Here is a 27254-nt window from a genome sequence, read left to right on the forward strand (position 1 = left end):
GATGGTGGTGAACTGATGCAGACCTTTATGTGAGGGTACACTTACAGTGCTGTTAGGTAGGGAGTCTTGGGATTAGAATGGAGGCACGAGGGATTGCAGATACTGGAATCTGGAGCAAGAAGCAGAGTGTCAGAGAACCTCAGAGGGCAGGCAGTAATTGTGGAGAAAAATAGAGAGTCCAAATGAAGGGACTTGTTCTGAAATATTGACTATCCATTTCTATCCATGGATTCTGTCTGACCTGCTGAGTAATTCTAGCAATTTTGTTACTCCAGGATCCGAAGCAGGCAAGCTGGTGGAAAGGGATGAACATATGGAAGATGACAATTTTAGCAGAGAGATGTAAAGTGATGCATTTGGTTTGAATATAATGAGGCTGCCAAGGATTCCATGGCACAGCTCTGAAGGGTGTGAATAAGCAAAGGAACACTAGTGTATATATGGCATAAATTTTTGAAGGTGACCATGCACTTTGAGAAGAGCATTAGGGATGTTGTTTTTCATTGTAATATGATTTGCAAAAGTAAGGACATTATACTGAACCCATTTAAAGCACTGGCTCAGACTCTATGTATATACAATATATCCCTGAAAATATTCATAGACTCTGCTTCTAGCGTCTCTGAGGAACAGACTTTCAAAGTACAAAGTTCTAAGAAAAACGAATTTCATCTTACTTCTGTCTAAACTAGCCAAACCCTTATTTTTAAGCAATGGCCCTTGGTTCTAAATTCTCCTGCAAGGGGAAATATTCTCTTTGTATCGACCTTGTCAGGAACTCCCATGGTTTTATATATTCTTCTACCAATGCTCTCAGGGAACTGAACCATAAACTCTCTACTTTTCCATTCAGTACACTAGCACTGAGGAATAGCATTCAATTACTTGTCTTTTCCTACATATATTATATGTGTGTCCACTTCTATACACTACACTTGAGAAAGGGTGTAAGTACCTTAAGTAAGGTGTAGAAAAGATCCATGAGATTAGTTTCAAGGATGCAAGACCTGTATTTTAGGGAAAGACAGGAGAAGCTGGGTTCTCTCCTGGAATGGAGAAGGTTGAAGAGATTCTTGAGGAATGTATTAAAAATAGTGGAAAACCAAGACGTTGTGGATGGAAGAATTGCTGAAAACCACGAACCTAAACTTAACGTAATTAAGAAAAGAGCCAACGGTTACGCGATGAAAATCTTTTTCTGCAGTGAGTGGAAACTGCACTACCTGATAGGGTAATGAAGGCAAATTCAATCATAAATTTGATGAATTCAAGGAATTGGATGAAAATGTGATGAAAAATATAACTGCAGGGATGATGGGACATGGCTAGCTGCATTCCTCTTGCAGAGAGCCAGCAGGAACTCAAAGACCCATGTGGTTTCCTCCTGTTTTATGATTCTACATTATTATCACTGGACTAAGTATTGAATCATTCTTCTCTTTGAGGAAATATGACTCACTGCAAAAGGGGAGAAAGGAAGTTACATTTCCATCTCAGTGAGCAAAATGCCAACAGCGGTCACATGTCATGCAGATGCTCAATATTCTCTGTGGTGTGTGCCTGCAGTCTTTTTATCCCAGTGACTCAGATTGCAGAAGCATAGAAGCATATCAGGGATTTTGTTTAAATGTCAACTATGAGATGCTAATCTTGGATATAAGGAGAGTATTATTAGCTGAGATGGAGAAATATTATCACTGGTTGCCTTATTTTTCACCCAAGTTTTTGTGAAATATTTGTGTGCATGAGCAGAACAACAAATGAGATGGAAACAGTTTTAACAATTAAAATAAAAAGTCATCAGTTAAACAGCATTGCCTGTTAGTTTAGTCTGCTCCAGATCAGAACAGATTTCAACTTTGGTTTTACAGCCCCCGGTACTCTTTCATCAGTGTTTCTTTATGAAATTGTTAATCTAAATTGGAAAATGCAGTGTCTGTAGGATGGTGTTGCTGCTTACTATGGCAAATTGTAATGGTTGAGTATCAATAGAGCATCATTTACTGAAGGCAGTCAACTATCAATTAAACAGCTGGTCCAACAGTGTACCTAAATGGTATACTCAACTCTTAAAGATGCACTTGTGCACAATACATTATTCTGCTGCCCTTAAAAAAGTAACACACTCATGACCCAGCAATTATTTACAACCATAAAATCGTCCACTAGTTAACATGTTATATCATTATATACACAACCATAAATATGACCAATTATAAATTCTAACACTCCTCTCTCTGAACTGTATCAAACACTTACAGGCATCCACTGATAATTCCAAAGGGTCACTTCAGTAGATAACCTTCATGTACTTCTAATCTTACATACTGTTCCACAATTATTGATTCAACAAAATTGCCTTCATGATTATAAATGCCTTGCACTGCCTATTCTAAACACCAGAATAGTTGGCTTTAAACTTAACAGAGAGTTAAGTTAACCACGGCATTAATTACAATTACAATGTATTTAGAATGTTTCTGGTATTAAATTTTAAACTTTTATTTAGTGATATAGTACAGAACAGGCCATTCCGGCCCAATGAGCCATGCCACCCAGCAACCCACTTATTTAACACAAGCCTAATCACAGGACAATCTACAATGACCAATTAACTTCCTAACTGGAACATCTTTGGACTCTGGAAGGAGACCAGAACACCCAGAGAAAACCCATGTGCTTACAGGAAGAATGTACAAGCTCCTTAAAGGTGGTACTAAAACTGAACTCCAAACTCCAAAATTGCCTGAGCTGTAGTAATGTTGCACTAACTGCTACACTACCTGTGGCACTGTGTATTCAGTCACTAGCAAATATATGCTTTGCTAACAAACAAATCACTAACAAAAGTTACGCTGGAAGCAATCAGCACTTCAAGCAGTAGCAGCCTGAAGAGAAACAGAGTTAGTATTTTAGAAGCTAAAAAAATAAGAAAACAAACATCTTAAGTTGGAGAAATGGATGGGGGTGAAACAACACAGGAAATTTTAAAAGGTTTCCATCCACCTGTCCCCTTCTCTGCACTCCAAACTAGATTTAGGCAATTCAGCAATTCTGTAAATCACAGAAGCATATGATATTCCTGATAGCTTGCACAGTTTGATCTTCTTTATCAGCACTGTCTGTCTGTACAAGTATGATTTGTACCAGATCAACAATGATGCTTTAATGAGCCTTTGGCTTCCAACTTGTTTATGAACTCTTGCAATGACACAGATACAAGGAATTATGATAAATATTTTCTAAAGAGAAAAGTTAATGAAATTAACATTTTTTTTTAGTCTGAGGGACTACTAACGCGAAATTAAGAGATAACAGATGCTTTGGATCAACATTCATTATACAGTATGCAATAAACAGCACAGAAAATCTGTAATTCAGGCATTGGAATGGAATAGAGAACGCAAGAAAATTAGAGTCATCAGGGACATGGTATTGAGAATATTCCGTGGCTGTGGCCTGCAGCCATTGGTGGTGAACTGTATCCATGACTGTGAACTCACTTTCAGAGACCCTGCTGTTCATGTTTTGTGTGCTGTTTATTTTTTATTGTTTGCACGATTTGTTCTTTTGTTCTTTTTTTGTACATTGGGTGTTTGACAGTCTTTGTTGTGTAAATCTTTCTCAGTAGATTTAATTGTGTATTTTTTTCTGTTTCATGGCTACCTGCAAATAGACTAATCTCAAGGTTGTACTACATGGTGTACCTACGTTGATAATGAATGTACTTTCAACTTTGACCTTTGAAGTTATTGGAGCTATGAGTTGGCAGATTTCTAGATCTTGGTGAACTTCATTCCAGGCTCTGAAAATAAATGACAACTGGTGTTATATTTAAATTTCCCTTGAAATGGGTAATCTTCTATTGGATTGGGAAAAAAAAATAGATATATCAACTCTTTCAACAAAGAGATGGTGATAGAAAACAGTAAACTCCAGGTCAGCTGGTTTATCATTCATCATGGTAAAATAATAGAAGTTATACCTGAAATGTCATAGTAGAGGGCACAAAGAAATGAAAAGTTAATAAGATCATGCAAAGACAATATGGCTTTGATTATTTTATTGGAACCAGTGTCTGTACTATACTCACATTTTCAGAAAGTATTACCTAATGTACAGCAAGAAAAAAAATAATGAAACTCAAGCTCATGATGTAGGCTGCAGGAGTGATGAACCTATGGAACCTAAATTTTATTAGTACATGGCATGTAATTCCTCCTCTCAATTCTTTAAACTCTACCCATAATAATAAAAAAAAGATTACCTTTACTGACGAATTAAGCAGTAAATTAATTTTTTACAACCTGAGAATGGTGAAATATCACAGGAAATACATGTTGTGTTAGATGTTACGTTTTGAAATCCTTACAGACCTGATGTACACATCAATATGTGGATAGTAAATAGCTACAATAGCAACACAATTAGAAATTATGTTAATCTTCTATAATATTTTTAAATAATTAATGTTGATTTTTGAACAGGTTTTCTAAAATGCATCATTTATTTCAATCTGTTTCTGTTACATTTCTATTAATAGTAAAACAATGTGCACATAAATAAGCAAAAAGGTTTATCCTTTATATTTTAAAAAATCCATAGCTATTGTTACTAATTAATTAACCAATGATAATCACTGCTAAATATGCCCATGACGTGCGAGAAAGTATTTTAGAAGATTATTGCCAGTCTGGGCATACACTCTCAAAAAAGCCTGCTATTCTGGTGCAGGGGAAAACATAAAGGGATAGTTGGAAGATTGACAAACTAAATAGAAATACAGAGAAGTTATAAATGGATCTTCTACTGGTTCAAAAGATGTAATGTGTGTAGAGTGCTAATGGTTCTGGTGGTCTGGCTTTAACCTTTTACAATTCAAAGAAGTAAACATAGAAAAACATAGAAAACATAGAAGACCTACAGCACAATACAGGCCCTTCGGCCCACAAAGTAGTGCTGAATATGTCCCTACCTTAGAAATTACTAGGCTTATCTATAGCCCTCTATTGTACTAAGCTCCATGTACCTATCCAAAAGTCTCTTAAAAGACCCTATCATATCCACCTCCACCACCGTTGCCAGCAGCCTATTCCACACACTAACCACTTTCTGAGTAAAAAAACTTAACCCTGACATCTCCTCTGTACCTACTCACCAGCACCTTAAGCCTGTGTCCTCTTGTGGCAACCATTTCAGCCCTGGGCAAAAGCCTCTGACTATCCACATGATCAATGCCTCTTGTCATCTTATACACCTCTTATCATTGGTTAATTAATTTGAAATCCATCTGACACTTCTCAGCCCAGTTTTGCATTGTATCAATGTCCCGCTGTAACAACCCTCCATACTATCCACAACAGCTCCAACCTTAGTGTCATCAGCAAACTTACTAACCCATCCCTCCACGTCCTCATCCAGGTCATTTATAAAAATCACGAAGAGTAAGGATCCCAGAACAGATGCTTGAGGCACCCCACTGGTGACCGACCTCCATGCAGAGTATAACCCTTCTTACAACCAATCTTTGCCTTCTGTAGACAAACCAGTTCTAGATCCACAAAGCAATGTCCCCTTGGATCCCATGACTCCTTACTTTCTCAATAAGCCTTGCATGGTGTACCTTATCAAATGCCTTGCCAAAATCCATACACACTACATCTACTGCACTTCCTTCATCACTGTGTTTAGTCACATCTGCAAAAATTCAGTCAGGCTCATAAGGCATGACCTGCCCTTGACAAAGCCATGCTGACTACTCCTAATCATATTATACCTCTCTAAATGTTCATAAATCCTGCCTCTCAGGATCTTCTCCATTGACTTACCAACCACAGTGGTAAGACTCACTGGTCTATTGTTTTCTAGGCTGTCTCTACTCCCTTTCTTGAATAAAGGAACAACATCCGTAACCCTCCAATCCTCTGGAACCTCTCTTATCCCCATTGATGATGCCAAGATTATCGCCAGAGGCTCAGCAATCTCCTCCCTCAACTCCCACAGTAGCCTGGGGTACATCTTGTCTGGTCCCGGCGACTTATCTAACTTAATGCTTTCCAAAAGCTCCAGCTCATCCTCTTTCTTAATATCTACATGCTCACGCTTTTCAGTCTGCTGCAGGTCATCACTATAATCACCAAGATCCTTTTCCATAGTGAATACTGAAGTAAAGTATTCAATAAGTACCTCTGCTATTTCCTCTGGTTCCTTACACACTTTCCCACTGTCACACTTGACAGGTCTTATTATTTTCCGTCTTATCCTCTTGTTCTTCACATACTTGTAGAATGCCTTGGGGTTTTCTTTAATCCTGCCCACCAAAGCCTTCTCATGGCCCCTTCTGTCTCTCCTAATTTTCTTCTCAAGCTCCTTCCTGTTAGCCTTATGATCTTCTAGATCTCTAACATTACTTAGCTCTCTAAACCTTTTGTAAGCTTTTCTTTTCCTCTTGACTAGATTTATTACAGTAAATTGGATGAAGGCATTTAAAGTATGATTACTAAATCTGCTGAAGACAAAACAGGTAGGCAGATACATAAAATGAGATGAGAAGATAATGAGCCTATAAAGGAAAATGATAGATCAAGTAAGTGGGAAAGTTCGGACAAATAAAATATAATACAGGTTTCCCTCGCTACCCAAAAGTAAAGTGTTCCTATAAAACTATTTGTAAGCCGAAATACCATAACGTGAAGAAGCAATTACCATTAATTTATATGGGAAAAAATTTTGAGTGTTCCCAGACCCAAAAAATAACCTACCAGATCATACCAAATAACACATTAAACCTAAAATAACACGAACATATAGTGAAAGCAGGAATGATATGATAAATACACAGCCTATATAAAGTAGAAATATTGTAAGTATGGTGTAGTTTCACTTATCAAAATCAGGAAGATAACGAGCTAAAATCTATTTGGAGGAAAAAATCGGCACGTACATTCATGCACACACAACTGCCCGCACAAGGCTTCACGGTCATGGTAGTCTTTCTCAGGTTAAAGACACATATAAAGTGGGTGTCCTTTATTCGTAAAAGCGGAAATCCACTTTCGTTAGCGAAAACACGTACTAACGTAGGTCTTTCATAACAGCGAGCTGTCGTAGAGCGAAAATTAGAAAAACAGGGGCCACCTGTATGAGAAAGTGAGAAATCATCCATGTCGTTTGGAAATGAAAGTGAAGTAATATATTATAGAAATGGTGGTAGATTTCGGGGTAATGAGATGCAGATGTATAAAGGATATTGGTAAATTCACAACCGTTGTCAATGCTGGCATTCTCACTAAGGAAGGGCATTACTGCACTGGTATCAATTCATAAAAGTTTTATGAGCTGGTTTGTCTCATGAGGACTGAATCTGTATTTCCTGGCATTTTAACACTAAAGAACCTAGATAACATGAGACAGAAAGGAATTTTCCCTTTGTAGGGTATGGTAAACTGTGTATACCTCTCTGGACACCCCCCTGCTGACTGCTCCTGTGGCTCCTCCCACAGACCCCTGTATAAAGGTGATTGGGGCACTGCTCCTCCCTCAGTCTTCGACATGTTGTGCTCCCTTTTCGCTGTTAATAAAAGCCTATCGTTCACTTCCAGTCTCCTAGAGTTATTGATGGTGCATCATAGGGTAACCAAGAGCTCGGTTGGTGGCTGTCCATCATATCCAACAATGAAAGGAAACCTGAGCAGGAGAGTTTTAACATTGGAAAAGCTGTGCACTGGGACAGTTCCATCTTCTCAAGCTCAGAAGTTTGGGTCTGGTGGTACAGAGTAACCATCACAAACTGGGGACTTCACAGTAAACGACTATGTCATACTCTTTTATTTTCATGAAACGTTGCAGAAGCATCTTCCCGGTCATTGGATATCATCCGTACAGTCCAATGAAGCTGACTTCACATACCAGGACAGGCATGTCCCTATCTCACCAGGGTTCGAGGCCTGCTGGCTACCCTCACCTAGTTTAGCCAGCCTATGGTAGTTGTGCACTGGGGTGTGGCCACTGTCACAGTCAAACAGTTACTTAGAGCCACAGGTGAAAGCTGAATGTTCAGTGGGGAGCAAAGGTGAGAGAAATGTCTCAGAATGGACACGATAAACCCCTTCACCACAGGTACCCCACCTTCCATGACATCCCATGTACCCTCTCTAGAACTCGAAGTCACAGTCAAACTTTCCTCTAGTAATTCCCCACAATGCATCTTTAGTACAACCCTTGGCTCTATGTTTCAGAAGTTTTCCTTGACCTCCTCTTGCACACGTGCTCTCTATCACCAGTCACCCCATTCTCAGGAAGATCTTGCTTTTAACCAATTAAAGAAGTTGTCAACCCAGGATTTCCTATTTTCATCAGCTGATTGTCATAGCATTCAATCTGTAATGTTGTTTGTAGAACATTAGGTGCACCTTGAACCTCCACATTTGTCCTCTTGAAAAGATTGTCTCTTCTTCAATCTCCCAGACAGTAGATAAAGGTCATTGAGCAATATTGTAATTAGTCCATTCAGTTGTAGCTGATAACCTTCATATTACAGTGTTGGAAAACATCTTCATGTCTCTCCAAACTACCTCTTCACTACCCTTTCAAAAACATTATCTGTGAATCCAAGTGGTTCAGAGTTCTAGAGCCCATGGTACACAAGTGCAATAGGCAACTGGATTCTTCTCCCTCTCCTGGAGTTTACCTCAGAGTCAGATATACGTTTGTATTTTCACTGACTCGTCATGAAATTTGTTGTTTTGTGGCAGCAGTACAGTACAATACTTTTAAGAGTTATGATAAGGTACAATAATAAATAAAGAAATGATGAACCATTCAGAAATCTGATGGCAGAGGGGCAGAAGCTGTTCCTAAAATTTTGAGAGTGTGTCTTCAAGATCCTGTACCTCCTGCCCCTGGGTACTACTAACAAGATGGGGGTGTTCTGAGTGGTGAGGACTCTTAAAGATGCATAGCGCTTTCTTGATGGACAGTCATTTGAAGATGTTGTTGATGGCAAGGAAGCTTCTGCATGTGATGGAGATGGCTGAATCTACAACCTACTGCAGTCTCCTGTGATCTTGTGAATTGGAGCTGCCAAAACAGGGCTGTGATGCAACCATAAACCTATAGAAATTGTCTAGCATCCTTAACTCCTCAGGAAGTAGAGCCATCGATGTGCACTCTTGGTGATTGCATCAATGTACTGGGCCCAAGGGAGACTCCCTAAGATATTGATGCTCAGACATTTGAAGCTCTGCTCACCCTTTCAATGGGGGCTGGCGTGTGTTCTTCTGACTTCCCCTTCCTACCATCCACAACATTTCCTTGGTCTTGTTGATGTTGAATGCAAGATTGTGACACTGCTGAGAAACAGCCAGTCTATCTTGCCCCTGTACAACTTGCATAGACCTGAGAGGTTCCATCCTGCATATGTGCCCTCTACTATTCTGTCCCACTTCAATGGAAAATGGTTAAGGTTAATCAGAGGTTTATAAAGAGCTAAAATAATCAAACACTACACCATCACTGCTCATGCTCACTTCTTGCCCCTCCTGTAGAGGAGGAAATACAAAAGCCTGAAAGCACACTTCACCAAGCACAAGGACAACTATTATCCATCTATTACAAGACTATTGAAGATTCTGGTATGACAAGATAGTCTCATGTTCTCACAATCTATTCCTTTATGGCATTGTAGCTTATTGTCCACCAGCACTGCACTTTTTCTATGAAAGTAACATTTCATTTTGCATTCTATTATTGTTTACTTTGTACCACCCAATGCACTGTTCTAAGGAAATAAACTGTATTTATATCATGCAAAGCAAACATTTTCACTGTACATGTAACAAAAATAAATCAATTTACCAATTTATGGGAGACAAGTCTTGAACTACAATTTGCTACATAATTAATGCCCATACTTATAGTTGTTCTATGAACTAAATGTTTAGTCAGTGATATTGTGATCCCTCAGGAATATTTTCAACTCATTCCAGAGTATCTCAACAGGTCAGGCAGCATCTAAGGAGAAAAATAAACAGTTATCATTTCATGCTGAGTCCCTTCATCGGGGAAAGAAGTTGGAGGAGGGGAATGAATACATGCTGGTAGGTGATAGTTGATACTATCTTCTCATTTCTTACCCCTTGCCACGCACCTGCTTTCCATTCACCTGGCTTCACCTCATCTACCATCTAGTACTCCTTCCCTTTCCCCACTTTCTTATACTGGCTTCTTCACCCTTTCTTTCCAGACCTGATGAAGGGCTTCAGCTTGAATCATCAATTGTTCATTCCTGTTTACAGATGCCATCTGACCTGATGAGTTCCTTTCACATTTTGTGTGTTCTACTCTGGATTTCCAACATCTGCAGAGTCTCGTGTGTTCATGTCCAATTCATTCCATTTACAGAGCAATTGGGTGAGTTTCTTCATATTTCTCAAGTTAATTACATATCCATTATTTCATTTAATAATGCCCACTTAACCCAAAACAATTTTTTTTTTCGGAGTACCTAATGTTCTATTTACTCTGTACTATTTTGCTGTCTTGTTACTCCTGTAAGCAGCAATATCTGAAACTTGACACCGAACTAGTATCTATAGATTGGTTGTTGTTACTACTAAATAAGACAAATAATAGAGGTTATAATAATCAACAAAACATATTTTATGAGGAGTTGCAATCTGTCCAATTAACAGCAATAGGTAGCAGCAAGGATGTCCTGTTTTAGACAGTGCACTTATACTTAATACACTACAGTACATTATAAAGGGGGGACCATATCGAGTCTCAAAGCTATCAGGTGAAAGTTCAAGTTCAAGTTTAATTATCATTCAATCATACTTGAATTTTTTCAAATGAAACAACATTCACTTGTGGCCAATGTGCAAAACACATTAGCAAGAGCACACAATACATAGCACATATGGTTTCGATGGCAGAAAACATATAGTCACACAAAAAAAACCAAGTCCTTATGTGGCATGGCCTATAGATTGATCCTACATGGGATGTTCTGGTACAGCTTGTTCTTCCATGGAGTGAATACTGGGGTGCAGCACTGAGTGAACACACAGAGGACAGCAATCAGAGGAGAGGCCAGCCCCTCAACCCAGTATGGATTCCAGCGCACCCAAGGAGGCCTCTATTTTTTCTCACATTGCCTCCCTGACTCCTTTCCTGAGTGGCTGCAGCAGGCAGAAGGGCCTGGTTCACTCCACCACCGAGGCAATCCAACTTCCCAATGAATCAGTGAACCAGACTTGCAGTATTCAACATTATCAATATGCAACATGGTCATACCATCACAAGAAAAACACCCAAGACAATCTGCTTGTTGGATTGTCCACTGCCTCAGTACAATGGTACACCATAAATACGGGCAACAATACAATAACAGTACTCAGTAAATCCAGCTCCATGACTATTGATTAACTCACTGATGGAGTAGACCTGCAGTATTTAATGTTCTGAATATCCAGCAGTGTCTTGATGTTAGATATGTAGGATATGATCAAAGACAAAATGGCCAGAGACTCTCAGTACTTAAGTGAAAGCGTGTTTATTAGGTGCACTAGAAAGAAAAGTTAGTGAAAATAGTGAAAAGAAGAATGCCAATATTTACAAGTTGTTATCTATAATAGCTCCATACTTATTCTTGGCTTGAACACCTCGCAGCCTTTATCTCTCTCCCTTACTGAGGGCGAAGAGCTCCTTTATTTTTTGACGCTAGGACATATCATCTTTAACTAAAGAATTGGAATATTCCATCATGCATGACAGGAAAGTACCATCAAGCTAACTGGAGTGCATCAGCTCAGTTCAGAATTGAAATAAACTTTGGTTTTTGCCTTGATTATCCCTCTGTACTGAAATATTAGGAAGACAGACTTTTTTGCAACAATCTCCTTTCCCTGAGAGAAATGCATGTAGCAATGCGGAGGAAAAACAGTTGGTATACCGGGGAAAATACTGAGATGTCTACATTCACTGCCATAACAGCAGAATGTCAAGGCAATATTTGTGTGTGCGTGGATGCACATGTGGAAGGAGTGTGTTTACCGAATACTCTCCATCACACTTGAGGTCATAAAAAAGACGTAAAAGATATAGATGTGTAGTAGAAAGTGTATTTTCTGGCTGCATGATGGCCTGGTATAGGAACACCAATGCCTTTGAGTGGAAATCCTGCAAAAGATAGTGGACTCGGCACAGTACATCATGGGTAAAGCCCTCCCAACCATTGAGTACTTGGACATGAAACACTGTCGTAGAACAGCAGCATCCATCGTCAAAAATCCTCAAGTCAAGTCAAGTCAAGTCACTTTCTACTGTCATTTCGACCATAATTGCTGGTACTGTACAAAGTAAAAACGAGACAATGTTTTTCAGGACCATGGTGTTACATGACACAGTTCAAAAACTAGACTGTACTATGTAAAAAACAACACAGAAAAAAAACTACACTAGACTATAGCCCTACCCAGGACTGCATAAAGTGCACAAAACAGTGCAGGCATTACAATAAGTAATAAACAAGACAATAGGGCAGTAAGGTGTCAGTCCAGGCTCTGGGTATTGAGGAGTCTGAAGAAATATTTTTCCTAGATGGCAGGAGGGAGAAAAGTTTGTATGAGGGGTGCATGGGGTCCTTCATAATGCTGTTTGCTTTGCAGATGCAGTGTGTAGTATAACTGTCCGTAATGGTGGGAAGAAAGACCCCAATGATGTTCTCAGCTGACCTCACTATCTGCTGCAGGGTCTTGCGATCTGAGATGGTGCAATTTCTGAACCAGGCAGTGATGCAGCTGCTCAGGATGCTCTCAATACAATCCCTGTAGAATGTGATGAGGATGGGGGGTGGGAGAGGGACTTTCCTCATCCTTCGCAGAAAGTAGAGATGCTGCTGGGTTTTCTTTGCTATGGAGCTGGTGTTGAGGGACCAGGTGAGATTCTCTGCCAAGAGAACACCGAGAAATTTGGTGCTCTTTACGATCTCTACCGAGGAGCCGTCAATGTTCAGCAGAGAGTGGTTGCTCCGTGCCCTCCTGAAGTCAACAACCACCCAGGCCAGGCTCTTTTCTCGCTGCTGCCATCAGGTAGACAGTACAAATGCCTCAGCATTCACACCACCAGGTTCAAGAACAGATACTAACCCTCAACCATCTGGCTCTTGAACAAAAGAGCATAACTATACTCATCTATTGAAATGTTCCCACAACCAATGAACTCACTTTCAGGACTCTTTACCTTGTTATATCATGTTCTCATTATTTATTGCTATTTATTTATATTTGCATTTGCACAGTTTTCTGCTTTTACGCGTTGGCTGCTGTTTTGTGTGGGCTGCCACCTTTCCATAAATGGTTGCCAGTGAAAGTTATTTCTAGGTTTACAGTAGTGATGGGAAAGGAGATAGTTGCAAAAGAAGTCTGCCTTCCTAATACTTCAGTACAAAGGGATAATAAACACATAGGTAAAAGGAACAAATGAATTGAAAAGATTGAGAACAAACCATCAACAAGAAGGAACTGAGTATTCCATCCTTTTGCATTCAGAATAAAGTGTTCAATTTCATAGGAAGAAAGAAGGACTTTCATTTAAATAACACTTTTTATGGAGTGTCACATTGCATCTTATTGCCTCAGAAGTTCATTTGAACTATTTCTGTGCAATATATGGATCACACAGTAAATGTAAGTATCAGTTGACCTCTCCTATTCACATTCTTTAGTTCTCTCGGTTATTTCAGTATATTTTCATATCTGACTTTATTTGTTTGATGATTATTTTGCTTCCTAAGTATTGACATATTGTCCTGTACAGCCACCTAATTAAAACTGAAATTCATTTGGAGATTACAGTGAATTACAACCTTTGATCCTCTGCATTTGGAAGAAATCACTGAATCAGAGAAAGGTTACATCATGGCAGGAAGCCATTTGGCCGATGTTGTACGAGAGTAATTCAGCTAGTTCCACTTCTCTGCTCTCACTCATAGTCCTTTATTTGTCCTTCCACCATTTCCTGACTGCTTTCAGATTGTAACCATTTATTCCTTCAAAAACATTTCCATCACTTCCTTTTTCTTTCTTTATTATAGGGTGATTTGCAAAAGAGAATCTGACTCCAAAGTTTCATACATCCAGGCCTCATTTGGACCGAGTCCAGACAAGAGGTTTCAACCCAAAATGTTGACTATTTCCCTCCATAGGTCGTGCCTGACCTGCTAAGTTCATCCGTCAGATTTTTCTCTTTATTGATTTATTTAAAAGTATTTTATTCTCTAGATTCCAGCATCTGCAATTTTTCTTGTGTGTTGGTCCTAAGTTGTTTACTTGTTGAAGGCCATGAGATCAATGTAAGAATGTATGATCCTGGCATAGTCCGAAGTAAATTTATTTTCAAAGTTCTGTACATATATATCTCGATGTGCTACCCTGGGATTCAGTTTCTTGCAGGCATTCACAGTAAATACAAAGAAATATAATGGAATCAATGAAGAACAACACATAGCAAAGGTAGACATCAAGGAGTATGGAATCAAGGTGCCCTAGCTAAAATAGAGTCAATATAAATTAGGGGGATACCCTCTGCTGCTTGGAATCATACCTGACAAAAAGGAAGTTGGTTGTGTTGGTTGGAGGTCAATCATCTTGTCCTGAGGACATCACTGCAAGAGTTCCTCAGGGAAGCGTCCTAGGACCAACCATCTTCAGCTGCTTCATCAATGACCTTCCTTCTGTCATAAGGTCAGAAGTGGGGATGTTCGCAGATGACTGCACAATGTTCTGCACCTTTCATAACTCCTCAGATAGTGAAGCAGTTCATACCCAAATGCAGCAGGAACTGGATAATATCCAGGCTCGAGCTGACAAGTGGCAAATAACATTCAAGCCACACAAGTGCCAGGCAACGACCATCTCCAACAAGAGATGTTCTAACTATCATCCCTTGACATTCAGTGACATCACCATCACTGAATCCCCTACTATCAACATCCACTGGGTTACTATTGACAGGAAACAGAATTAGTCTATCCATATAAATACTGTGTCTATCAGAGCATGTCAAAGACTAGGAATCCTGCTGTGTGTAACTCACCTCCTGACTCCCCAAAGCCTGTCCACTATCTACAAGCCTCAGCTCAGGAGTGTAATGGAATATTCGCCACTCGCCTGGATGAGTGCAGCTCCATCAACACTCAAGAAGCTTGACACCATCCAGTACAAGGCAACCCACTTGATCGGTACACCTTCCACACATATCCATTGCCTCCACCACCGATGAACAGGTGCTGCAGTGTGTACTATCTACAAGATACACTGCAACAGCACACCATATTTCCTAAGGCAGCACCTTCCAGACCGACAGCCACTACCATCTAGAAGAACAAGGACAGCAGATACCTGGGAACACCACCAATTGGAAGTCCCCCTCCAAGTCACTCATCATCTTGACTTGGAAACATATCGCCATTCTTTCATTGTCGCTGGGTCAAAATCATGGAATATCCTCAGTAACAGCACTATGGGTGTACCTACATCTCAGGGACTGCAGCAGTTCAAAAAAAAACAGCTCATCACCACTTTCTCAAGGGCAGCTAGGGAGGGGCAATAAATGCTGGCTTAGCTGGTGACGCCCACATCTCATAAATGAATTTAAAAAACAACCAATCTGCAAATGACAACAAATTGTGCAAATACAAAAAGGAAATTTAAAAAATAATAATTAATAAATAAATATTTGCCCTTAGCACATCCTGTTTCACTCTTTGCTAAAATTTCCACATTGATGTCTTTGCTCAATTTAATTTCATTGTATTAGTTCCATTTTGGTGAAAAAGTTTCCAACTGTTCCATGATTACTTAATTGTACTAACAAAATGAACTACATGTAATTATTAATTATATCTTTGATGATTGAAACATGTAAAATTTATATTTTTTACCCGTTGTTAGAGAGCGGAAACAGAAGAAGATATCTGCAGATTATTCTCTGATTTCTTTCCAGTGAAATGAAGAAATTTGCTTGAAATATTAGTAAATATTCCTTGAAATACAAAGGCATTTAAAAACAAATGATCCATTGCTAGCATTAAAATCGTGGAGAGAATAACAACAGTTAAATATGACAAGGTAGTTACTCTTCATGTATAATCATATATACAGATTATATCAATTTGTAATGAGCTTCTTGTCTCATGCACAAAAGAAATTAGTGATGTAGTAAAGAAGGTGATTTTCTACTTGTTTCATATTCTTTCAAAATCAAAATCAGTCACATCAAATATCCATCTACCATTATTATGAGGTATTTTCAAACCTATAATTTTGCAGAAAAATAAGAGCAATAATTTAGTCTTCATAAATAAATAATAAATTATTATTTTCCCTTAAAACAGCTGTAATTCAAACCAAGAAATATTATGATTTTGTCTTAAAATAGCCACTAAAATCTTCATGTATATATAGAAGAAAATACATAAGTGGCTATTGATAATATTTAAAAATGCATGCCAACACATAAGCCATTTCTTAGTAAATAAATAGAAAATTATATATTTTTTCCTGAAATACCAATCATTGTTACAGGCATTAAATATGGCTCATTGGAGAATGCAATCGAACAAACTAATCTATACATGATGTTAATCAAAGTATAATCTGTTCATTATCATGATTAGCTGAATCTCAAGAGTAACTGAGTTGATGTTTTGTAATACAGCATTCTGGCTCTCTCACATTCCTATACTGTGTTGATATTGTGGAAATTGTCTTCTCATAAAAACAAGTTATGTTGCCATGGATATTGATTTATTATCAGCCAGTAAAAGTTAGATGATGAATTCTTGTTCAGAAACTGCCAATCACTCATTGCCTAGATTATAGATGAAGATCAAATTTACCTGTAATCGATTGTAGATCATCATCTCTCAATAAACTCTAGTAATAATGCTAGATACATTAATCTTCTTGTTTTGCAAAAACTTAAAGAGGAAGAAAGAACTTAATGCAGATAATCAGATGGGGAATTAAACTGACAGCGCTACGCACTAAAACCACAATTTAAAGTAGATTTGGATAGGGAGTTAGATAAGATTTCGGCAAATGTGACTCAGCTGATGGATTATTGGGTAAATGTGATATTTCAATGTGGATCTCAACCACAAAGACCATAAAATGTCAAGCTCAGTCACAGTTTATGCTGAATTAATCAATCACAGAAACCATTGGAGTACTAAACAAAATGTAAAATGACCTGAGGTTACCAACCCGATTGCTGGTGAGTGATATGAATGCACGGATGTTAGTTAAATTTAGTATTCGCTTTCCTGCAGGTGAGGGATTTTATGGTATTTAATGACTCCTTTTAACAGTAAGAAATGGCCATCCAGGCAAGGTTCCAAAGACAAGCAGATTTGACCGAATCACACTTCAGAAAGAGTCAATGACATCAGAATAGAGGAGAAAAAAAGACAGATGAGCAGTAGTGATGCATCTTGTAATCTTTGTTTTAATTATCACTGCCTCATTAATTTTCCTTTGAAACCCCTCTTTGTGTGTTAAACCATTAATTTTAAAAGGGCAGTTGAAAGTGTTGCTTGCTTCCTATGTCTGATATTTAATGAGCATCTTTATTCACTCATGTACTATGTACATGAATTTGAAGTTGTTAGCAAGAAATGACATAGTACTTATGCCATATGGAAATGTATGATGCCAGCAAAACTAAAGGGATGATTATTGGTTTCAGGAAGAGGAAGATGACCTGGATCAGTGGTGGAGACAGTTCACAGCTATAAATTCTTGGGCATTAATCTATTGTATGACCTGCCCAGAGCCTAGCAGGCAAATGCAACCATAAGGAAAACACATAAGTCTCTTTACTTTCTTATAGAGGTTGACCTTGTCACCAAACACCCTGACAAATGCCTACAGATTGAATGCATGAATGTAGGAGTTACTTGAAAAACAAACCAAGACTACTGAGAGACTGTGAGGGAATTAACACAGTATGACACATTTCCAAATAGCTGACTCCCAAGTTGAAAAAAGTACATTTTATCCTCTATTATGGAACCAGCAAAGATGAACAATCAAAAATACTGATACAAGTTTAATAAGCTAAGTTAGCAAAATTAATGGTCAACAAAAAAATTCATCCCCTGCTGCATCTATCTCATTTACTTCTACCACGACTCAAACTGCATGAAAAATACCACTGGTAACCGGCAGCCAACCAGAATGGGATCCCTTTATTCCCACTCCCAGTTTCCTGCCAATCAACCAACGCTCTATCCATGTATGTAACTTTCCAGTAATTCCATGGGTTCTTATCTTGTTTAGCAGCCTCACATGAGGCACCTTGTCAAAGGCCTTCTGAAAATCCAAATACACAACATCCACTGCATCTCCCTTGTTTAGCTTACTTGTAATTTCCTCAAAAAATTGCACTAGGTTTGTCTGGCAGGATTTTCCTTTAAGGAAACCATGCTGAGTTCTGCCTATCTTGTCATATGCCTCCAGGTACTCCGTAACCTCATCCTTGACAACCGACTCCAACAACTTCCCAACCACCGATGTCAAGCTAACAGGTCTATAATTTCCTTTTTGCTTCCTTGCCCCTTTCTTAAATAGCAGATTTACATTTGCAATCTTCCAGTCCTCCGGAACCAAGCCAGAATCTGTCGACTTTTGGAAGATCATTGCTAATGCCTCCACAATCTCCACTGCTACTTCCTTTAGAACACGATGGAGCATTCCATCTGGTCCAGGAGATTTATCTACCCTTAGACTATTCAGCTTCCTGAGTACTTTCTCTGTCGTAATTGTGACTGCGCATATTTCTTTTCCCTGACACCCTTGAATGTCCAGTATACTGCTGATGTCTTCCTCAGTGAAGACTGATGCAAAATACTCATTCAGTTCCTCTGCCATCTCCTTATCTCCCATTACAGTTTCTCCAGCATCATTTTCTATCGATCCTATATCTACTCTCACCTGTCTTTTACTCTTTATATACTTGAAAAAGCTTTTAGTATCCTCTTTGATATTATTTGCTAGCTTCCTTTCATAGTTCATCTTTTCCCTCTTAGTGACCTTCTTAGCTTCCTTTTGTAAGCTTTTAAAAACCTCCCAATCCTCTGTCTTCCCATCAATTTTTTGCTTCCTTGTATGCCCTCTGCTTTGCTTTAACTTTGGCTTTGACTTCTCTTGTCAGCCACAGTTGCATCCTTTTTCCATTCGAAAGTTTCTTCTTCTTTGGAATATATCTGTCTTGCCCCTTCCTCACTTCTTGCATAAACTCCAGCCACTGCTGCTCTGCCGTCCTTCCCGCTAGTGTCCCTTTCCAGTCAACCTTGGCCAGTTCCTCTCTCATGCCAATGTAGTTTCCTTTACTCCACTGAAATACCGACACATCGGATTTCGGCTTCTCTTTCTCAAATTTCACAGTGAACTCAATCATGTTATGATCACTGCCTCATAAGGGTTCCTTCACTTCCATCTCTCTAATCACCCTTGGTTCATTACACAATACCCAATCCAGTACAGCCGATCCCCTAGTGGGCTCAGCAACAAGCTGTTCTAAAAAGCCATCTCATAGACATTCTACAAATTCTCTCTCTTGAGATCCAGTGCCGACTTGATTTTCCCAATCCACTCGCATGTTAAAATCCCCTACAATTATAATAACACTGCCCTTCTGGCAAGCCTTTTCTCTTTCCTGTTGTAATTTGTAGTCCACATCACTGCAGCTGTTTGGAGGCCTGTAGATAACTGACATCAGGGTCCTTTTACCCCTACGATTTCTTAGCTCAACCCATAAAGATTCTGTACCTTCCGAACCTATGTCAACTCTTTCTAATGAGTTAATATCATTTCTTACCTTTAAAGCCACGCCACCCCCTCTACGTACCTGCCTATCCTTCCGATATATCGTGTATCCTTGGACGTTCAGCTCCCAGAGACATGCATCCTTTAGCCACGTCTCAGTGATGGCCACAATATCATACCTGCCAATCTGTAACTGTACAACAAGATCATCCACCTTATTCCTTATGCTGCGTGCATTTAAGTGTAACACCTTAAGTCCCGTATTTGGTACTTTTTGCATTGATTGCACTGCAACTCATCCCAATGGCTGCAAATTTGCTCCATCATCTGCCTGTCCTTCCTGACATCCTTACTGCTCACTACCTTAGATCTATTTCTGTTTTCCCTCTCCTCTGCTCCATCATTCCAGTTCCCATCCCCCTGCCAAATTAGTTTAAACCCTCCCTAACAGCTCTGTTAAACCTTCCTGCCAGGATATTGCTCCCCCTAGGATTCAAGTGTAACCAGTCCTTTTTGTACAGGTCACACCTGCCCCAAAAGAGGTCCCAATGATCCAGAAACTTGAATCTCTGCCCCCTGCTCCAATCCCTCAGCCACACATTTATCCTCCACCTCATTCCATTCCTACTCTCACTGTCATGTGGCACAGGCAGTAATTCCGAGATTACTACCTTTGCGGTCCTTCTTCTCAACTGCCTTTCTAACTCCCTATATTCTCCTTTCAGGACCTCTTCCCTTTTCCTACCTATGTCATTGGTACCTGTATGTACCACGACCTCTGACTCCTCACCCTCCCACTTCAAGTTATCTTGGACACGATCAGCAACATCCGGGACCCTCGCACCAGGGAGGCAAACTACCTGGGTCTCCTGATTGCGTTCACAGAATCGCCTATCTGACCCCCTAACTGTCGAGTCCCCTATTACTACTGCCTTCCTCTTCCTTTCCCTACCCTTCTGAGCCACAGGGCCAGACTCTGTGCCGGAGGCACAGCCACTGTTGCTTCCCCCAGGTAGGCTGTCCCCCACAACAGTACTCAAACAGGAGTACTTATTGACAAGGGGTACAGCCACTGGGGTTCTCTCTAGTACCTGACTCTTCCTCTTCCCCCTCCTAACCGTGACCCACCTGTCTGCCTCCCGTGGCCCCGGTGTGACCACCTGCCTGTAACTCCTCTCTATCACCTCCTCACTCTCCCTGACTAGACGAAGGTCATCGAGCTGCAGCTCCAGTTCCCTAACACAGTCCCTTAGGAGCTGCAGCTCGGCGCACCTGGTGCAGATGTGGACATCCAGGAGGCTAGGAGACTCCAGGACCTCCCACATCCAACACCGAGAACAACAAGCTGCCCTCACACTCATACTTCCCCTTTCCTCAAATAACAGGAAAAACTGAAACCTAAACCTACCTTGCCTCACCCACTTTCGCCTAAGCCCGTTGAGCCAAAGCCCTTAAGCCTACACTCTGCTCCCGGCTCACTCCACTGCCCGCAAATGACGCTGCCCACTGTATAAGGCTGTGTCTTTTTTAAATCTTCCCTGCTTCACTGCCCGATATCACACGCCTGCTCAGTCTCGCCTCTCTTAACTCCGATGAGAATAAGAAAAAATCAAAATGGCTCCCACCACACTCCCGTTCTGACCCTCCAACTTCCTTCTCCAAGTTTGTGCTATACTATTCTATGTTCTATGTTCTAAGTTTTGGGCGCCTTATTTAAGAAAGAATGTGCTGACATTGGACAGGGTTCAGAGAAGATTCAAGTGGAGGCCAAGGCACTGGGTGTATTTAAGGCAGAGATTGATAGGTATCTGAGCAGTCAGGGCATCAAAGGTTATGGTGAGAAGGCGGGGGAATGGGACTAATGGGGAGATTGGATCAGCTCATGATGAAATGGCAGAGCAGACTCGATGGGCCGAATAGCCGACTTCTGCTCATTTGTTTTATGGTCTAATCCATAATAAAACACGCACCACAAAATGCAATGCAGGCAAACAGAAATAAATACATGGCTCCTACATCCCTACCCATAAATATTACACTATAATAATTATAGCTATGTACTACAAAAACAGATGACATGACGTCTTCAAGGAGAAACATTTTAACATTTAGGCAAATGCACTCTTTCTTCCCTCTTCTTCAAGCCCGGTCATCTAGGCCAGAAATTACGAGCACTTAGCCCAGAATGGAGTAATCTTTTCCACTTCTTTCTGTCAAGTCAGTAGATCGTCAAAATAATGAAGCTTCTAGAGCTTAGTTCCTCAAACCTCTGCCTCTTGTAAAAGACAAGTCTTGGTTATAGACCTGTCCAGACAGTTGGTCATACTTTTGATGCACACCTGTTGCACAAATTCTCTTCTGGCTGGAAAGACTTGAATGACTCTTCTTCCTGTGATCCATGAATTGCAAGGCGCTGTGTTGTCAACTAAAAACACACTGTCTCCTCAGAGAAAATTGTGCTTTATGCCTCAACATTTCTGATGTTTCTGTAACTGTGGTAAGTACTCCTGGATCCAACATTTTCAAAAGAAGTTTAACATGTATTGGACTTGCTTCCAACTACGATGAGCATAAATGTCTTTCTTTTGGAACTCTCCTGGTTGTACGGATGGTGAGGACTTCAGAAGCAACAGATAGTTGGGTATTGGTGCTTCCAAGGCATTGGGATCAGAGGATGTCTTGGTGATTGGATGACCATTGATTTAATAGCCTCTACTTTGTAAAGGACTGTGTGGAAATCCTCTTCATCAAGATTCTGTACCTACATGGTGGAATTGAACACCTATCATACAGACTTGATCAATCTCTCCCATGTTCCTCAATGATGTGAGTCAGCTGGAGGGTATTAAAAATCTCCTTAATTCCTTTCTGCAGAGGGACGTTACTGACCTGTACATGGTTCCACTTCTCAATGGCTTCTCACAACTTGCACTCAGCTCCAACAAAGTTTGTCATATTATCAGAATGGGGTTCATGAACTTGTCCTTTTCTTGCTATAAAGTGTCGAAGGGCATTAATAAAGGAATCTGCATCCAATGAAGATGCCACTTCAATGTAAACAGCTCGTCTAGTTAGACAAGTAAATATGACCCTCCATATCTCTTCACTTCACTGTACTCCTTCAGCTCTTCACAGAAAAAGTCCAAAGTAGTTCACTCCTATATGTATAAATAGAGGTTCATTGTGAGGTACCCTGTGCAGACATAGATCTGTCATGTACTGGCATCCTGGAGCTGTGTAGAACTGTCAACAAACAACACACTTAGACAGAATTCTTCTTATAGGGGTACTAGCACTGAGAATCAAGTATTTTTGGTGCAACCTGGACAATGTGTAGTTACAGCCACCATGTACCATCTCTTGGTGTACATGCCTCAGAAGGATGTCTGAGATACGGAGATCATATCCCAGAATACAGGATGTTTAGACTGTTTAAGCATAGCTGCCCTACAAAGCCGTCCACCAACTCTCAAGACACCATCTTCAAATATTACATTGAGCATGAAAATATGGCTGTCCTTTTTCCACACTTTCTCTCTTTGCAAACTTGAGAATTCATTGGAAATATATTACTTTGGCAAAACCCATTGATCTCCACTTCAGCCTTTTTGAACTCCTCCACTGAGAGATAAACATGGTCAAACTGCCTTTAGACCCTTTCTATCACTCTCTGCAAAAAAAATACCCTTTTTGTTCTTCATCAGAGTCAGACTGACCCAGAGTCATGCTCAATTACTTCCTCTTCTGACTCAGAAAGAAAGAGTAGGTCCTTAAATCTACAAATCCAGGACACTGTCTCGCTCAAATAGGTTCAATCTGCATGGCATTCATTGTAACAATCTTTTTGACTTTTGAATCATCTACAGGAGTTCTCCACAACAATCAGGATTCACAGGCCACTTCCGTTCAGGTGGAAGAACAAACTGAGGTCCTGACACCCATGTCTCATTCTTCAGGAATGCTTCCACCTTCAACCCTCTAAAGGCCATGTCACCCGGGCTGCTTGAAGTGTTTACATACCTCCATTGCGATGCCTGTGAGACCTTAAGAATTTCTGAAACTCTGTTTGCAACAAAGGTTTGGAACCTAGAAGTTCTAGTCTTCTAATGCTTAAGCACAGAATTACTATCAGTTCCATAGACTGAGTCATGAAGCTGCATGTGCAACTCCTTCCTCCACAATGTGTCCATACACCTGCCAACATAGCAGCAGTAGGCTCAATATAAGGAATGGAAACTGACTTCAAAAGACCTACCCTAGATCATCCTATAATAAAAACACTGTACACATGAGAGTGTATGTTGTGCAACAGGTAAGTTACTGCCCCGGAGCCAACTTTGCTTGCATCTGTAAAGTGGTGTAATTGTGCAGCAGTAGCTTCTCCAAATTCCAGAAGTTTTAATCATCTAACAAGTTTTAAGTCTTTCAACAGACAAAGTTCTTCCAGCCAGCTTATCACTTATGAGCAACTGAAGTTGGGATAGCGTCATCCCAGCCAAGCTTTCTTACATAGATCTTGTTAGATCTTCTTAGCAGACAGCACTACGAGACACAAAATTCCTAAAGGAACATAACTGGAACTAACTTTGGAGGGGATCTCCCTTCTAGTGAGTGGTTTATCTTGGATCATGATCTTAAATTTGAAAGTAACAGACTGAACGTGCCATTGCATATCTAGTTATGTCTCCACTGAAGGTATATCAAATTCAGATCTTTTATTTCTTCCACTCTTTGCTCCTCTGGTATCAAAGCTAGCACATGATGTCTATTGCTTAACCACTTTGTGAGTCGAAGGTCACCTTTAGCACAAATGGATACAAGATCATGATAAACACAGAAACATAGAAAACCTACAGTACAATACAAGCCCTTTGGCCACAAAGCTGTGCTGAGCATGGCCTTACCCTTAGAAATTACCTAGGGTTACACATACCCCTCTATTTCTCTAAGCTCCATGTACAAACATTTGTACATATCCAAGAGTATCTTAAAGGACCCTATCTTATACACCTCCATGATCGCCGCCAGCAACCCATCCCACGCACTCACCACTCTCTGGGTAAAAAACTTACCCATGACACCTCCTCCGTACCTGCATCCAAGCACCTTAAAACTGTACCCTCTTGTGCTAGCCACTTCAGTCCTGGAAAAAAAGTTTCTGACTATCCACATGATCAATGCCTCTCTTCATCTTGTACACCTCTATCAGGTCACCTCGCATCCCCTGTTGCTCCAAGGAGTAAAGGTCGAGTTCACTCAAACTATTCTCATAAGGCATGTTCCCCAACCCAGGCACCATCCTTGTAAATCTCCTCTGCACCCTTTCTATGGTTTCCACATCCTTCCTTTATTGAGGCGACCAGAATTCAGCACAGTACTTCAAGTGGGGTATGATCAGTGTCCTATGTAGCTGCAACATTACCTCTTGGCTCCTAAACTCAATCCCACAATTGATGAAGGCCAATGCACCATATGCCTTCTTAACCACAGAGTCAACCTACGCAGCAGCCTTGAGAGTCCTATGGATTCAGACCCCAAGATCCCTCTGATCCTCCACACTGCTAAGAGTCTTACCATTAATACTATATTCTGCCATCATATTTGACCTACCAAAATGAACCTCCTCACACTTATCTGGTTTGAACTCCATCTGCCACATTGCAGCCCAGTTTTGTATCCTATCAATGTCCCACTGTAACCGCTGACAGCCCTCCACACTATCCAAAACACCTCCAATCTTAGTGTCAGCAGCAAACTTACTAACCCATTCCTCCACTTCCTCATCCTGGTCATTTATAAAAATCATGAAGAGTAAGGGTACCAGAACAGATTCCTGAGGCAGTTCAGTGGTGACTGACCTCCATGCAGAATATGACCCATCTCCAACCACTCTTTGCCTTTGTGGGCAAACCAGTTCTAGATCCACAAAACAATGTCCTCTTGGATCCCATGCCTCCTTACTTTCTCGATAGGCCTTGCATGGGGTACCTTATCAAATGCCTTGCTGAAATCCATATACACTACATCTACAGCTCTACCTTCATCAATGTTTTTAGTCACATTCTCAAAAAATTTAATCAGGCTCATAAGGCATGACCTGTCTTTGACAAAGCCATGCTGACTACTCCTAAACATATTATGCCTCTCCAAATGTTCATAAATCCTGCCTGTCAGGATCTTCTCCATCAACTTACCAACCAATAAAGTAAGACTCACTGGTCTATAATTTCCTGGGCTATTTCTACTCCCTTTCTTGAATAAGGGAATAACATCCGTAACTCTCCAATCCTCAAGAACCTCTGCCGTCCCCATTGATGATGCAAAGATCATTGCCAGAGGCTCAGGAATTTCCTCCCTCACCTCCCACAGTAGCCTGGGGTACACCTTGTCCGGTCCCAGAGACTTATCCAATTTGATGCTTTCCAAAAGATCCAGCACATCCTCTTCCTTAAATCTACATGCTCAAGCTTTTCAGTTTGCTGTAAGTCATCCCTACAATCACCAAGATCCTTTTCCATAGTGAATACTGATGCAAAGTATTCATTAAGTAACTCTGCTATCTCCTCCTGTTCCATACACTCTTTCCCACTGTCACATTTAATTGGTCCTATTCTCTCACGTCTATCCCCTTGCTCTTCACATACTTGCAGCATTGTAAAGGTACATCATTTCTTCCTCACAAACAAGAGAAAATAAGCAGATGCTGGAAATCCAAGCAACACTCTCAAAATACTGGAGGAATTCAGCAGGATCTATGGAAATGAGAAACAATTGATGTTTTGGGCTGAGATGTCAGAGTAAGAAAGTGGGGAGAGGGGAGTAAGAAATACAGGGTAGTAGGTAATAGCTGAAACTGGGGAGAGGGACATGTGAAGTAAAGAGCTGGGAAGTTGATTGGTGAAAGAGATAAAGGACTGGAGAAGGGAGAATCTGATAGGAGAGGGCAGAAGGCCATGGAAGAATGGGAAAGAGAAAGGGGTGGAGCACCAGAGGGAGGTAATGGGCAGCTAAGGTGATAAGGTGAGAGAGGGAAATGGAAATGGGGAATCATGAAGGGGTAGATGTGGGGTGTGTCACATTACTGGAAGTTCAAGAAATTGATGTTCATGGCATCATGTTGGAAATTAGCCAGACAGAATATAAGGTGTTGCTCCTCCAGCCTGTCTGTAGCCTCATTGCGGCAGTAAAGGAAGCCATGGATTAACATGTCGGATGGGGAATAGGATGTGGAATTAAAATGGGTTGCCAGTGGGTGATCCCGCTTTATCGGGTGGATGAGGCATAGACTCTCAGAGAAGTGGTCTTCCAATCAATGTTGGGTCTCACCAATATAAAGGAAGCTACACCGGGAGCACCAGGTACAATAGGTGACTGAACAGACCACAGGTGAACTATCGCCTCACCTAGAAGGACTGTTTGGGTTCC

This window comes from Hemitrygon akajei, chromosome 4 (assembly GCF_048418815.1).
Source record: "Hemitrygon akajei chromosome 4, sHemAka1.3, whole genome shotgun sequence".
In the NCBI taxonomy this organism is placed as follows: domain Eukaryota; kingdom Metazoa; phylum Chordata; class Chondrichthyes; order Myliobatiformes; family Dasyatidae; genus Hemitrygon; species Hemitrygon akajei.